The sequence below is a fragment of the Hylobates moloch genome, unplaced genomic scaffold, assembly GCF_009828535.3.
Source record: "Hylobates moloch isolate HMO894 unplaced genomic scaffold, HMol_V3 SCAFFOLD_1, whole genome shotgun sequence".
NCBI lineage: Eukaryota > Metazoa > Chordata > Mammalia > Primates > Hylobatidae > Hylobates > Hylobates moloch.
In genome coordinates, this window is record NW_026652276.1 from 62,365,313 (window position 1) to 62,380,360 (window position 15,048).

The 15,048-nt window shown below is 39.3% G+C and overlaps 1 protein-coding gene across 4 annotated transcripts in view; it reads left to right on the top strand.

Annotated features, from left to right (window-relative positions):
- The first annotated feature begins 1,972 nt into the window (after nt 1–1,972).
- The window catches only part of CWC22 (CWC22 spliceosome associated protein homolog), a 63,665-nt gene continuing 50,589 nt past the window's right edge, over nt 1,973–15,048 (top strand). Inside the window, exon 1 of one of the 4 annotated variants that reach the window (XM_058440594.1) lies at nt 1,973–2,180. The gene's annotated coding sequence lies outside the window, so the exon portion shown is untranslated. Of the gene's footprint in view, nt 2,181–2,974; nt 2,996–7,455; nt 7,530–15,048 lie in introns of those variants that run through there. The other 3 variants (XM_032755251.2, XM_058440590.1, XM_058440587.1) reach the window with 3 other exon arrangements.

A 15,048-nucleotide genomic window follows, 5' to 3' on the forward strand; every position in this document is an offset into this window, starting at 1 on the left:
TCGGGTTTTTAGTTGAGGCCACGCTCTTCTTGGGGTGGCTCTAGCCAGCGACTGAGCAAAACTGTGGTACAAGGGCCTAGCCATTTCATCCCATTGTAGGCCTCTTCATCTTTATTCTGGAGCTACCCCTGCCCAGTACTATTTCCTCCCTTTTCCTTTCACCTTTTTTATTCATAACTCTTTCTCAGTGTCTGCTTCCTGAAGGACCCAACTGACAAATCCATTCTTTTCCAGCTCCATCTAGTTCTCCTCTGCTCAACCCTAACTTTCCTATTTCTGTTGATAATTGTAGAGGTAGTATATTCGTCAGGGTTCCCTAGAAGGACAGAACTAATAGGATATATATATATATACACACACACACACACACACACACGTATATATATCCTATTACATATATATCCTATTTTTATATATATCCTTATATATATATCCTAATATATATATCCATATATATATGTATATATATAAACGGGAGTTTATTAAGTATTAACTTACATAATCACAAGGTCCCACGATAGACTGTCTGCAAGCTTGAGGAGCAAGGAGAGCCAGTCTGAGTCTCACAGCTGAAGAATTTGGAGTCCAATGTTTGAGGGCAGGAAGCATCCAGCATGGGAGAAAGATATAGGCTGGGAGGCTAGGCCAGTCTCGCCTTTTCATGTTTTCCTGCCTGCTTTATATTCGCTGGTAGCAGATTAGATTGTTCCCAGCAGATTAAGGGTGGGTCCGTCTTCCCCAGTCCACTGACTCAACTGTTAATCTCCTTTGGCAACACCCTCACAGACACACCCAGGATCAATACTTTGCATCCTTCAATCCAATCAAGTTGACATTCAGAATTAACCATCACAGGTAGTATTGTGGGTTTTTAAATATATGAATACAAATGTTCATCTCCAGATCCATCTCCTGTGCCCTGTATTGGTGCACCAAAATGCACCATCAACAATGGCCAAATATCTTAAATATGAAATAAAATAGATAACACTATTGTATACTAGCAATTATCTTAAATGTATCTTGTGAAACAACTAGTTCAATTCTTAAAACTACTGCCCGGATGGATACTATTAGTATTTCCATTTAACAGATCAGGAAACAGTCACAGAATGTGAAGTTACTTGCCCCAATCATCCATAAATAATAAAAGGACTCAAGATTCAAAATAAGTAGCCCAACTGCAGTGTTTTTATTCTTAATTATCACACTCTGCCTCCAGAAAGGAGTGGAAGCACAGCACCCTAAAACTGTAATAGAGAAGTGTGTGGAGAAACCAGGCCTGGTTTATGAAAGATTTGATAACATAAAGATATTCTTGTTTTAGGAAGAGAGTTTCCAAAATAGCAAGTAGTTGAACTTTTACGTTTTGTTACTAGTGAAAAGAGAAGTTTAAAGAAAGTTTGTTTGATGCCCTAGTTCTGCACGCTGCACAAACTGCTACTTTCTACTCAGCCAGGCAATCTCCTTATTCTCAGGTCATACCAGTTGGTACCTTAACCTAAAAGAGAGGCAACACAGTCTCTATAGAATTAGTTTTTCCTCATTATTTCACTCTATTTATGATCTAATGTTCTTCCATTCTCTTGGCCTGGATATCTTGGAATTTATTAGGCACTTAACTCTGGGTCAAACTCTTATAAAGTCTCAGGAAAATCTCTCTCTTAAGATTTTTCTTTAAAAAAAAAAAGATTTTTCAGGGAAAGTGACAACTGACTGTTTTTTTAAAAAAAAATTCCCCAAAATGCAGTGAAATAGTTTTAAAGTAAATTCGGCTAGACCCTAAACACTACTAGGCTGCCAGTGAGCAGCGTGGATGTTAACTCGCTGGCACGCATCTGTATGAACTACAATTCCCATCGTACACCGCGCCATTTCACGCTAAACTACAATTATGCGTTCGTCATTTCCTTCAGCACAGGCGCTGGATTTCGGACCTTGTAGTTCATGCCAACTTCTCTTTTTTGTCGACATTTTGATAAGAAGACAGTGTGCCTGGATCGACTACTTTGACTCTGGTATTATGATATGGTATTTGAAATAAATTAAAAGGGTAACGTGTCAAGCCAATTGAGCGTCAAGTTTTTAAGTATTTCACTATTCGCCTTCTTCCTACCGTCGGTGCTCGGGAAGAGGAAGTGACGTACGTCCGGTGTAATGGCGGCGCGGTGGAGCTCTAGGTAATTATCGAACTCCTTGGAGTCCCCGCAGGCAGGGACTCGGAGTGGGAGTGGCGGGTCGCCGGCTCGGGTGGGAAGTAAAAGACCCCCAGGAGTGGGTGCGGGCTCACTGATACGGCTGTGAGCGGCATTGGAGTGTGCGTGGGTCTTCTAGCCACGCTCGGGCCCGCAAGAGGGGTGTGAGAGCGGCTAGGTCCAAGCAGGTGGGGAGGGAATGGGCTGCCGTGAACTAACTGACTGCCTGAGCGGACCGGCTGACCTTCTTTGTGAAGTTCCTGGAGCTGTCTGAAATGCTGCACCAACGCTGGTGCTCTGTTGTTTCTTGTGCAGTGTGTTTTATACTTAGAGCCTCTGTAGTCCATTGCGCTTGCCAAAGCCCCTTTCCTAGTGCCCGGGTCGTAGGGCCAGGGGAGTGGGATTAATGAGCTCTAGTTGGTTAAAAGTTAGTTGAATTACTTGCACTCTTATGCCTCTTTCCGGCATTATATCCCTTTGACTATTTGTTTTAAATTTCATTAGCGGCTTCTTTTTCATTTCTTTGCGCTGTAAATACTGATAGTGTCTAGTGTTTAGTCTTGAAAACACTTCGCTTCTCATGTGCCCGCTTCATCTGTCATTCTTGATCCTTCCATAACTTGAACTATCTCCAGTGAGGTAATAATTGCCGAACTTGGGTCTCCAGACTCCACCTCTGTAACGAGCTCTGGGTCCTACAACACAGCATTATATAACGGAAATATAATAGTTAATTTCACTGAGTTTAACTGCAAAAACCACGGTACCTGTTTCCACTTAATCCTAACAATTCTTTTGAGGTAAGTGGAGAAGGCAGGATTTGGAGAAAGGCTATTCTAGATGCAGGAATTAGGTAAGAGTTTCCTTTGCATTTTTAGATGTGCAGAGACTCGAAATAGCAGACAAGCAAGCAAACTTGGTCCTCAGCAGATCAGTTAACCTACTTCTTATCTGTATTTAGACTTAACTTGTTTTAGGATTGCTTGTGAATTCAGGAGTTAACATAAATTATCATCCTACTATGGAAGGGCAGATTTAAAATTGACATTAAAAGTGTGGTTTTGACCAGGAGAGGAGAAGCATTGTTACAGGCGTTATCAGTAGGTGGAGGAAAGCCACTTGTGTTGGGCCTGGGTGATGGACTAGTAAACCAAAGATTTCAGTTTTATCCAGCTATTATTAGGTCTATCACTTGGAGCAAGTTACCTAAAGTCGCTAGTGTCAGCTTCATCATCTGGAAACATGTAGGTAATAATACAATACCTGCCTCACTGTGTTGTCTTTTTTTGAGTATAAAGAAAAATAATGCAGATGAGGCACTGAGCACAGTGCCTGTTACACAGTGAAACTACTGTATTACTGTAAATTACTACTATGATACAGTTGATGAGTTCTCTCTGTTCCCCAATTCTTGTTCTCTGGTTCTGAATGTTGTCTTTCTACCTTTAAGTGTCCTTCTAGTTGTTTTTTGTTTTGTTTTGTTTTGTTTTTGAGACGGAGTCTCACTCTGTCGCCCAGGCTGGAGTGCTGTGGCGCTATCTCGGCTCACTGCAAGCTCCGCCTCCCTAGTTCATGCCATTCTCCTGCCTCAGCCTCCCGAGTAGCTGGGACTAAGGTGCCCGCCACCACGCCCGGCTAATTTTTTGCATTTTTAGTAGAGGCAGGGTTTCACCGTGTTAGCCAGGATGGTGTCTGTCTCCTGACCTCGTGATCCACCCGCCTCGGCCTCCCAAAGTGCTGGGATTACAGGCGTGAGCCACTGCCCCCAGCCAGTGTCCTAGTTTTAAGTGTCCATGCCACTTTTGTGGAGTCTTTCCCAACTCAGTTGACTGGGGCTCTGAGACTGTCTTGGTTATGTTAAAAGCCAAGAACTTTGATCTAATACCCTGGTCTATTGGTTCCAAAAATGTAGCCTCCTGAATCAGCAGCGTCATCTCCTTGAAGCTTGTTAGCAATGTAAATTACTGGGCTTCACCCAGTTCTGTTACTTCTGAAACGTGGAAATGGAGGTCTTTTTTTTTTTTCTTTTTCCAAAAGCATTCTAGTGATTCTCATGCCAATTAGTTTGAGAACTTCTGCTCTAGCTCATCCTTTAGGGGCATGCTATGGTTCATCCTCCCCCTGTCCTCAAAATCATGTTTGCTGCCCTCCTTGCTCCAAAGTACTTGATGCATGGCCAGCCAGTATTTATTATTATTCCACCACATCCTTCCCTGCTTTGGATAGGATACCTCCAATCACTTTTTGGAGTTCTGGCACTTCCTAGACTACCTAATTGTTTTTCTAAGCCAGCTTTCTTAGCTCTGTTAGCTTTCCCAGCTGCTGAATTTTTAGAAGTTAACTCTCCTGGGGGGAGCGGGGGGCGGAGGTGGCGATGGCTTATGCCTGCATTCCCAGCATTTTGGGAGGCCAAGGCGGGCGGATCACTTGAGATAGACCAGCCTGGCCAACATGGTGAAACCCCGTCTCTACTAAAAATACAAAAAAAATTAGCAGGGTGTGGTGCTGTGTGCTTGTAGCCCCAGCTACTCGGGTGGCTGAGGCACGAGAATCACTTGAACCTGGGAGGTGGAGGTTGCAGTGAGCCGAGATCTCTCCACTGCACTCCAGCTTGGGCGATAAAGTGAGCCTCTGTCTCAAGAAAAAAAAAAGAAGAAGAAAAAAAGAAGTTAACTGTCCTTCCCAATGATTGCACATTGTTAAGTGACCTACAGTGGCTTGTACCTGAGACCACCCAAAAGACAACACAGTGACGCATTTTGTATTTCAAATGCCCATGCCTTAACTTGAATAATATTTTAAATTTATTGTCCACTTTTATTTAAATGGAATTTTGTACTACTCATCATATCCCTAACTTGGTCATGGTTTGTTCATGGTGCCTGGAGCTAGTCCAAGAAAGAAGTGGCTATTGGTAATACATTCATGCATCCCACTTGTAACTTTGAAGGCTCCCTTGTTGAATTTCCCTACTTTTCTGTTTATCTGAGCATGGGAGGATGGTGGAACAATAAAGCCAGAGAGCATACTAGTTTCAGCAAACTCCCAGACTTACACTTTTTCTCAGTATATACATTTCCCAAGTGGACATTGGAAGAGACATTTGAATGCCTACAACAAAGTGCAAACTTTAAGCATGGATTAAAACCAGCCTTTATATAGTCAAGTTAATAAGTCTTTCCTAGTGAACAGATACCAAAAACGGGGTATGGGCTGCCTTGGCCTTGGGACGTATTAACTCCTGTAGAATGGGTTAGCTAGTGGGAAGGAGGAACTCAGTGGTGACTCATGTTTAACCTTTCAGCCTAACTTGTAAATGGGTGGCGCTAGACAGAGTTCAGCACTTCCACCTGAAAAGTTACCCTGTGAGTCCTTCCTGAAATAGTTTGTCAGGATAGCTTTATTTTAGACCTGGCTACAGGAGCCTCTGTAGTAGAATGCAGTGCTTACATGTCTAGGGGCTAAATTTCTCTGCGGAGGCCAACACCTCCAAGTTTTCTTTAAACCAGAATGTGGTTTACTACATGGCTCTCTAATTAAGTAATCAGGTGACTTTCAAAGCTGTGCCATGAAAATTGGCAGAATGTGTTCACCCATATACTTAATTAGGCAAGCTGAGGAACAGATTTGGTGCAGGAGAGAGTGGTTTGAATGTGTGATGAAGGCATATGGCATATTCAGTAATTAGGGTTGATTTTGTAAGTTAAAAGAACTGCACCTTCAGGGACAGATTTCCTTTTGCAGTGCCTACAGAGGAACTAGTATTTTTTTCATCTCACTCAATGAGGAAGTGTTTTCAAGCTGCTCCACAGGTTAACATGGAGTGAAGACTAATAGGGGGTGGCATCTGATAGTGCTGTCTTGATGCACTAAGACTTGGAAATCTTAGTATTTCCAAGAAGTAGGAGTTAATAGGTGAGACAAGGCTGCCGTTGTATTCCTTGATGAACAAGTTGACAAAATGGCATTATAGGAAGTTCTATGTGGGAAGAAATAGGAGTAATCAGCAGAAATCTACACTCCCCATTTTTTATTTAATTTTAGACTTAGAACTTATTAAGTAAGTAGCAGACACTGTCCTAGGTTCTGGATATGTAGCAGTGACCAAGAACCTTGAGGATCCAGTGTACTCATACAGAGCCTTTCATAGTTTAGCTTAATGAGTCTCTCATGTTCCATCTTATTCATGTTCAGTTTTTCATGTACACCTTGGAATCCCCAAATTCTCTGTCTCTGAGTCTTTACACATGCTTATCTTATTTCCTGAATGACCTTTTCCCCTTTCTATATGGATAATTCCTACTTGTTCTTTAAGATTCAGCTTCAAGACCTACTTCTTTCTGTATGTCCCAAACCCTCTTTTCCAGTAACACTTTGTTTATGACATTGTTGTAGCACTTAGACATTTCTTCTTTACCCAAGGACAGAGTCCTCAGTGCCTTGTCTGTTGCGTGATGTATATATCTCCCCACCATACATAGGCACTGCCTTTAGTAGAGACCATGACTGTACTTTCTTTCTCTTAGCTTCATACTTCCTCATTTTCTCTGTAAGCAGTTTTCTTTTTTCTTCTTTTACTAGTTTTTTTTGAGATGGGATCTCACTATGTTGCCCAGGCTGGGACTCTAGGCACATGCCCCTGCACCCAGCTTTTCTCAGCCACTGAATATAAATATCAATTATGGCCCTAGCCTGAATGGAACCTTCCCCCAGCCTCCTATATACAGTGACAGAATGAGGGGAAAACATGGGCAGATTTGGTAGAATCAGTAGGATTTGGTGACTTACGGGGAGTAAGGAAAAGGAAATTGCCACCGGGGAAGCTTTATAAGTCATATCTTAGAAGAAGAGCTGGTTTGAGATGGGGAGAAGGAAATAATTAGTTCCACTGTGGATTTCTTTAGTTCAGATGGCCTTTGGCACATCCACGTATAGCAAATTGGACATAATGATTTGGAAGTCTAGAGAAGATTGGCTGGAGTAAAAAGTTGTTTTCACATGTTAATTAAAGCCATGGGGATGAAGATGATCTTCCACAGGGAATATGGAGAAAGAAAAGATGGACTATTCATTCATGCATTTAACAAATATGTATTGAGAGCCTCTCGTGTTGGGAATGTAGCAATAAACAAAACATAAATTCATGAGCAAATATTAAACTCTCAGGCATAGTAAATATTAAAGGGATGGACAAATGAAGGTGGTGTCCCTGTAAGTTGACAAGTGAGAACTTCAAGAAGGGGATTAGGTGCCAAATGCTAGAGCAATGTCCCGTAAAAGAAGGAAGCTGCCCCTGGATTTAGCAACAGGAAAAAAAGTTACTGTGTAACATTGGTAAGTGCTGTGGAGTAGTGGGAAGGGAAAGCCGAATTACAGTGGGTAGGAGAGGTTAAGAATTAGAGACATCAGGCTGGACATGGTGGCTCACTCCTGGAATCCCAGCACTTTGGGAGGCCCAGGTGGGCAGATCACTTGAGGTCAGGAGTTTGAGACCAGCCTGGCCAACATGGCGAAACCCCATCTCTACTAAAAATACAAAAAATTAGCTGGGCATGGTGGCGCGCACCTGTAATCCCAGCTATTCAGGAGGAGGCTGAGGCACGAGAATCACTTGAACCTGGGTGGTGGAGGCTGTGGTGAGCTGAGATCATGCCACTGCACTCCAGCCTGGGTGACAGTCAGACTCTGTCTCAAGAAAAAAAAAAAAAAAAAATTAGAGGCATCAAGTGTGAACTTACATGTCAAAAAATAGCTGCGTAGGGATGAGACAGTAAAACTAGAGAGGGGACAGGATAAAGGGAATTTGCCCCGTAAATGTCATAATTTATTTTTAAATGAATCATTAAAAAGTTCAACATGTAGAATTTTTCTTTAAAACCAACTTAAATAGAAATCAATACTGTACTGTAAATCAAGAGACAGCTGATTGAAATGTTGAAACTAACAAAAATAGACAAATTCCTATTCTCATAGATCCTGCATTCTGTTGAAAAGAAGCACATTGGGGAATCTTCCTATGCATAAAAAAATTAATAGTATTTACAAATGATTGGATCACTTAACTCTTTATTTGGTTAAACAGCCTAAAATAGATTAGCTTCATGATATAGGAAATGAATGGGGGTAATACTACCTCCCAATTTATAATGTGAAGTTTTCAGTATAGATAATGGTGTCATTGGAGTCATTAAAATGTCTTAAATGTCTTTTTTTTTTTTTTTTCCACTCATTTGTGTCTTACTGTCTTAAAGTGTCTCAAAATTTGGGCTGTCTACTCTCCACACAGAGTTGCAGACCAGTCAAATGCTTTTATATTACTTACTTCTTACAGAAAACAATGTCCAGAACCATCTGCACAACTTCTAGCCCTGTACTTGAACCTGGCAATCTAGTCGTTCAGATGGTTATGAGTCAGCACACCTGGCATATGCAATGACTAGGAAGCAAAAGAGAGGACAGCTCTGCAACTCTTTATTTGTAATTCTTGGAGCCAGAAGTGTTTGGATTTCAGTATCTTGTAGATTTTAGAAAACTGCAGTGCCTATACTACATACTAAGTAATCCCCGCTTTTGGGGTCTGGAGCAACATTAATATTTCTGCACTGTATCAAGTCACATTATCAAGTCAGTATATGCTAAGTTTTGCTGTCAAGTGAGTTGCCACATGCTTAAGAATAATGTTTGTATTTTCAGAGCTTTACAGATTTTAGAACTGCAGATAAAGGATTTTCAACCTGTACCTGTTGACTTTTCTAGAAAGAGACAGAAGTATTTTGACCCTTTTATTTTCTTGAAACTGTGATTCTATGCTGACATCAAATTACAATTTTTTGGCCATATGAGGTATATCATGAGGCGAATTTTTCACTAATATGTAAATTAAGACGGGAAAAAATAGCAAGAAACAGTTTTTCTAAACAAGTAAGTTTTCCTTCAGTACAGATATGGAAAGTACATAGCAATCTTGTTTTATACTGTTCAAGAGCGAAGCCAATCTGTTACTCCTATTTGTTCCCTGAAAAGGAAAATCCGTTCTTTGGGGGCTTGGCTCTTGTTGAGGTATTTTCTGAGAATTCCATTATCTCCCCTCCCATTATATTTTGGCATTTAGAATACTTTTAAGACAGTTTTTATTTTGTATTGTATAATATTACCACTTTCCCCATTGGGCAACTAAGATTTTTGTTTTTGTTTTTGTTTTAAATATGAACTCTGTTAAAATGTTTGAAATTCACCAAACCTGTTGTTACTGTTTAGAAGCCAGAGGAGCCAACTAAAGGTGATTCACTGTTGATTTCCCTTTCCTTTAGCAATTTTACAACAGTATGTTTCAGCAAGTTCCTCTAACTTGGACTGAGGACACCGAAGTGACAATGGTAGAAGTGTTTTGCTACGGAAATCATCTGGAAAGCAGTGCATTTCAGCCATTAGTTCAATATTTTCTCATTTTCTTAATTTTTGAGATAATTGCAGAATTCACAGTTTTCTGGTTAACAGTCTGAAGTACTTATATATATTATTAAATATTTTGCTTTCTAATGCTTGATGAAACTGAGAGAAAAACTCTATCTTTTTTTTAATAGTGCTCTCGTGAATACTATTATCTCCTATTGGAAAATATCCTCTTTCTTCGGGAGAGCAAGTGTGGTTTTGTTGAGTTGCTTTCTTGTGAGAAGGGGAAAGAAATGTAATAATTCACCATAAAATTCACGTAGTGATGCTTAGAAGAGCAGAGAGTGCTATAAACTCTAGATAAATTGCTCTCATTTCAGGAATTTCCAATTAGTGTAAGTATTAGCATGCATATGTTGAACTCAGAATTTCCGAACAGGCATATTCTGTATAAATCTGGACAGTGACAATACTTTATTCATTTTTTGTTAGAACTATGATAGCAGTCTACTTTACCATATTGCCATTTTCACACGTTTTGAGACCTGGAAATGTAACAGATTGTACTTTATTGCCAGAAATTATTTGCTGATGAAAGTTGAAAGGGGAAAGATGATATCGATCAGAAAGAAAACTCATTAAATTTAAATATGTAAATTGAAATATGTAAATTTAAATAGAAATAAAATGCACAGAAATTGCTTGTTTTGAAATGTGTAAGTAGGTTGGGAAGAGGAACCGGGTGTAAGACCCCAGGAGAATAGCAAAGGAAAACGCTAAATCTTGTGCAATGGGGCCAAGTGATTTTTTATTTTTATTTTTTGCTCATAGTATACCTAGTCACAGTGAATTCTAGGTATGCTAAATTGAATAAAAAGGAATCCTTAAAATTACTATGAATGTTTGAAAAGAAGTAGTGCTTCATTATATTAAATCACAGTCTTTGGTATCTGGAACTTTGAACAAATGGATCAATTTAGGCTAGGATAATTTTCTGGATAGTAGAGTCTGTACTTGTTTACATTTTATAATTTACCATTTTGGCTTCAATTCATTAGTATTGGCGTTTTCATTGGGACACAATATATGGCTTTGGCATCAGATAAACCTGGCTTTGAAGTTTAGCTTCTGCCATTTACTAGGTGTAGTTTACTTGGACAAATTGCTTGAATTCTCTGTACTTCAGTTGTTTCACTGAAAAACATGGCCAAAAAAAAAAAAATCACCAGAACAGGGTAATTTTGAGGATTGAGTAAGATTGTATAAGTGATTATAAATTGTGGCCATAATTTCTCAGGTTTAAAAAACACTTCTTACCTGTGAATTATTAAGAATACATTTGGAATTTCTATTTCCCTTTCCAATTGATTTACAACTAAGTTCTTCACCATAAAGTAGGTAGGCTGTGGGGTCTCTATATTCTGCCTAAGTGGCTCATGGTTTGAGAACAAATTGAGAACCAAAGTTTCTTATGTAGAATTGAAAAGCTGAGGAGACTTGGGGAAAAGTTGGATTTTGGAATTACGTTGGGAATGCTTTCATAAAACAAGTATGCACGGGTTTCCCCTATACTTTCTGCCCATTATCTGATTTTGTAAGTCAGAGGTGGGCCCCAATATATGTACAAGTAATTCTCCTCTCATGCATTTTTTCTTGATTCAAGTTGTTTTTAATATAGTGACATCAAACTAGTTTTACACTGTTAAGTAGTGATTTAAAACTGACCTGTAGGAAAAAAGCCCAACCTGTCACCTTGCTTGAGTGGCTTAGTGTTTTGTTTATCATTATAGATTTGTTTCTTATACCTAGAATGTAAGCTTCACGTGAACAGGAGATTTTGTTAGGATAGTTCATTGCTGCCTATCCAATGCCTAGAAAGATGCTGGGCAAATAACAGAAGTGATGTATTATTTGTTGGGTAACAAATGTATGTATAAATAACACGGGGTTTACAGGTAATAAAGGATATGTTAGAAATGTTAAATGGTTGTGCTAGTAGAGGTAGGGAAAAAAATACCGGTATCTTTGAGCAAAAGTAAGTCGAGTAAAGTTTTGAGTTTTATGGCTCTCTAAACCTTTATAGCCATTAAAACCAGACTTTTGGAAAGAGTCATGCAATTTGGTTTCAACAGAGTCATCTTGTTGAGGCAAATGGTCCTGAAATCCAGCTGAGATAAGGGTTATCCCTACAGGGATCTCATCCCCAAGTGAGGGAGAGGGTAGCCTCTGTTTTTTAAAATTCTATTTTAATTTGTAGGCTTTTAAGCTATATTTTGTACTTTTTTTTTTTAGCGATTACTCCAGGGAACAGTATATATATATATCCTTAACTTTTCATGTGCTACTTAGAGTCGATATTGTATCACCTCACGAAAGATGTAGAAAACCTTGCATAGTGTAGATCCATTTTGGTCGCTAATTCTATATACTATACATATATATACTCTGGCTACATATGACCCCTCAAGATGTAATTTTTGCTGTGAAGAGTCCTATGTATTTTAGATAAAATAAAATAGTATTTTGTATTTCCTGAGAAAGTTACCATTTACAGTATTCTTCATTTCTTTCTGAAAAACAGTTTCCATCTAGTATCATTTCCCTTTAGCTTGAAGAACTCATTTTAGCATTTTTTGTAGTGCAGGTCTGCTGGTGATAAATTCTCTTAGTTTCTCTTAGTTGTTGTATTTTGTTTAATCAGTAAATGTCTTCATTTTGTCTTCCTTTAAAGATTGTTTTTGCTGGAATTCTAGGTTAACTTTTTTTTTTTTTATCTTTTAACACTTTTAAAAATTGTTTCACTATTTTCAAGTCTCTCGTTTCTTTTTCAAAAATTTTGATATAAAAATATATAGAGATGTAATTTACCATCTTTACCATGTTTAAGTGTACAGTTCAGCGGTAATAAATACATTTATACTCCTTTTTTTTTTCCTTCATCCTCCACACCCCACTCCCCTTTCCAGCCTCTGATAACCACCAGTCTGTTTTAACTTCATGAGATCCACTTTTTTAGCTTCTGCATGTAAGTGAGAACATGGTCTATTTAGTTTCTGATGAGAAGTCAACAGTAATTTGAATTGTTATTTTCTTATATATAGTATGTTGTTTTTTTCTTTTCTGCTCTCAGGATTTTTCTCTTGATCTTTGGCTTTAACCGTTAACCATTCTACTGTTAAGCATATTCAGTGAATTTTTTATTTCATACATTTTTCAGTTTTATAATTTCTGTTTGGTTCTATTTTATCGTTTCTCTTGGCTGAAATTTCCCAGGCATATTTTTCTTTGCATCATTCCATATGTTTTAAAAACCATGGTTTAAAAACCTTATATACCAATTCCAGGATCTGGATCATCTCAGCATTGATCTGTTTTGATTGTCTTTTCCCTTAAGATTGGGCCACATTTTTTAAATGTTATTTTTAATTGTCTCCTGGATATTATTTTTATGATATAGATACTTTGGTTTCCTTACATTCCTCTAAGGAGTGGTGACTTTTTAGGCAGTTAACTTGGTTGGACTTAAATTGCAAACTCTAGTCTCTTGAGCAGCAGTTCAAATCTTAGTTCAGTTCTTGGCAGGAATCTGTCTTGTACATGTGTTGGTTCAGAGGTAGTCAGAGATGTGGGAACAATTTATACCCAGCATGTGGGGTTCTCCTCCACTGACTCTCTCCCCTCCTGGATTCCCCCTCAGTTTCCAGCAGCTGTGGTTGCTTCAGACTCTGTCCTCTTGTTCTTCAAATGAGAGTGGCTGCTGTTTTTCATCAGTTTTAGCCACCCTTGCGTGGTACAGACTGCAGCCTGCCCTCAGACTAAAGCTATATTAAATGGGATAACTCACTCATGTTGCTCCTTTCTCAGGGCATCTACTCTCCTCTAGATTCAGCCTGCTTTTGTTCATTCTCCAGTGCCTTCAGGTGGTTGTTGTATGTTTTGTCAAGAGTTTATGGTTGTTATCTGTGAAAGGATTGGGTTCAGTGGGAGCTTCCGTAGCCATTTCAGAAGTGGAAGTTCAGTTACCATTTTAAAAAATTTGTTCAGAAGTGCCACATAAACTACCCAGTGGCCCTGGAATCAAAACACCCTTATTATTTAAGTTCTTAGAGGAAAATAGTGTAATTCTTTCTAGTCTCAAACCTCTCTTTCCCCTTTGAAACACGTTTTTTATTTGACTTTTGATAACATAGGCTTATTAAGACAGTAACTCTTGCATGATATCAGAATAGACTGTTTAAGGTAGAGGGGCATGCCTCTCTGCTACCATCACAGAGTCTGATTTTATGAAGTGTTTTACATAACTTATTCTGGATTTTCTCAATTATTTATCTAAGGTATAGCATCCAGTAGGAAAAGTTACTCCGAAACTAAGTTCAAACAATAATGTCATAGTTGTGGGCAGTGGCGCAGTCTCCACTCACTGCCCGCTCTGCCTTCTGGGTTCACACCATTCTCCTGCCTCAGCCTCCCGAGTAGCTGGGACTACAGGTGCCCGCCACCATGCCTGGCTAATTTTTTGTATTTTTTTAGTAGAGACGGGGTTTCACCGTGTTAGCCAGGATGGTGTCGATCTCCTGACCTTGTGATCTACCTGCCTCGGCCTCCCAAAGTGCTGATAAACTTTAAAAAGATACATAAAGAAAAGATCTGGGGACAACTTGCCAGCTAAAAACAAGGCTGAGCTTTCCAAACAACTGCAATAATAACTAATTGAAGAAGGAGCCTGTTAATAAGCATATTATGTAAAGTTATAAACATTTGTCTCTTTAACTGTAGGCCTCGTACATAAGCAGTGATGTGCTTTAGATTGTAGTTATATTTTATAGATTGATAAGTTTGCCTTTACTAACCTTGACACCATGCCAATCATTGTAATAGAAACATTTCTTGATTTAGTAATTCGTATACATCCCCATCTGCATTAAATGATAGCAGCTCTGTATCACTTCATAATGTCAAGACTATTTGTATGTGTGTGCCAGTGAAAGGAATACTTAACAGGGTGTCCTTATGGTAGGTTTCTAGTTGTAAGTCTAACTGGTATTATAATTTAGTTATTATAATTATAATTGAAATAGTGTATCTGGCTTTCAGTGTTCCCTTTTAAAAGAAGGAATTGGACCAGATAATCTGTTATACCCTTTCTGACACCCAAATTAATTTTTTTTTTTTTTTTTTTTTTTTTTGAGACAGTCTTGCTGTTGCCCAGGCTGGAGTGCCGTGGCGTGATCTCGGCTCACTGCAGGCTCCGCCCCCCGGGGTTCCCGCCATTCTCCTGCCTCAGCCTCCCGAGTAGCTGGGACTACAGGCGCCCACCACCTCGCCCGGCTAATTTTTTGTATTTTTAGTAGAGACGGGGTTTCACTGTGTTAGCCAGAATGGTCTCGATCTCCTGACCTCGTGATCTGCCTGCGTCGGCCTCCCAAAGTGCTGGGATTACAGGCGTGAGCCACCGCGCCCG